Source organism: Vigna radiata, chromosome 7 (genome assembly GCF_000741045.1).
Source record: "Vigna radiata var. radiata cultivar VC1973A chromosome 7, Vradiata_ver6, whole genome shotgun sequence".
NCBI lineage: Eukaryota > Viridiplantae > Streptophyta > Magnoliopsida > Fabales > Fabaceae > Vigna > Vigna radiata.
In genome coordinates this window covers 11,067,773-11,069,324 of record NC_028357.1, presented here as the reverse complement: position 1 = coordinate 11,069,324, position 1,552 = coordinate 11,067,773, and positions in this window count along the sequence as shown.

Here is a 1,552-nt window from a genome sequence, read left to right as displayed (position 1 = left end):
TACCATAATTTTTATTATTCCCTATTTTAATTGTTATTACTATTATTCTAAATAAATGTCGCATAAATTTTATTATTGTTTATACATAATGAAATATATTTTTACAAATATTTAATAAATTTGTATTTTAATATGTCAAAATACTATTAAAACTTACAAAAGGTAGATCCATTNACAAAATAGTTAATGGTAGAGCCTGGTGTTGAATGGTGGAAATTCCACTTGTATACTCTGTGTACACACTAATGGAAAAACGACGTTTAACGTCACCCATACGACGTCGGTTAGAGTGTAGCCCGACGTATTACCGTAAATAAGTTGGTAACCTAGACGTCAGTTTAACAGGAAAGAGACGTCTATTATGTAGTACACGTCATCTCTGCCCTAAGTCGACGTCCAATGTAATGAGGTAGGCGAGAAGACANTCTTTTCCTGAGCTATTGACGTCGGTTGTTCTAGGGCGCCGACGTCTACTTGGCTGCAATTAATGCTGGTCACCTGATTCCCAGGAAATGAAATGTCAATTAGTCAAAAACCGACGTNTATGGCCTGTTCGGAAGGCGGGAAGACAAAAATTTCTGCAAAATACACGTTGCATATTTTGGTGCGCGGGGTCTATGTGCCTGTAATTAATTATGTTCACCAAACTTCGAGGCACTTCGACATCCGACAGCAGAGACCCGACGTCTATATTATTATAGATGTCGGCGCCCATTCACAAATGTCGTCTACTTCCCTGACAGGAAATGAAACGTCAATCGGTTCAGCGCCCTAGACGTCGGCTCCCCCGGAGGCCGACGTNTAATGGGCATTCAAAAAGTCAGTTTAGATGTTATCTTGGACATCGAATTATTTAGATAACCGACNTCTAGGTGACTATAGACGTCGATTTCTGGAGCAACCGACACGCCATTTCATGTTAAATAAACCGCAGACTCTTCGCGACATTGTAGTTTCTGATATCATCGTCTTCCTCCTCTCCTTTGTCTCTCTTGTAGCTCCTCTTCTTTTTCTCTCTTGCGGCATTGTATTATTGTTTCTGAAAACATCATGCATTATTTTCCTCCTCTCCTTTTTCTCTCTTGTGGCATTGCATCCCAGTTGCGTGTTTTTTTGTGGCTACCGTTTAAACGTTGTTTAGTCTTTCATCGATTATCTTATGGTTCAACTGATTAAAATTTGTTTTCCTTTTGTTGTGTTTTAGTGTTGTTTTGTTCCTCTCTTGGGGTAACACAATACCACATACTTCCTTTGCTAGTTGCCTCCCAGAAAAAGCGTCGTCTTTTGGATTTCTCGTGGCGTTTCGACCCAAAAACGATCCTGGGTCGTTGCCTAGTTATCGTTTCACCATAATTTTTCTCTCTTGTGGTTGAAAATGGAACTAAGCAAAGACCCAGGTTNGGTTTTGGGTTGAAATGCCATGAGAAATTCAAAGGAGGCAAGCTTTTTTTCGGGGGAAACTAGGAAAGAAAGAATGTGCTACTGGGCTATCCAAAGACAGAAACAAAACTACACTAAAGCACAACGTCTATATTAGACGTCGGTTAATGCA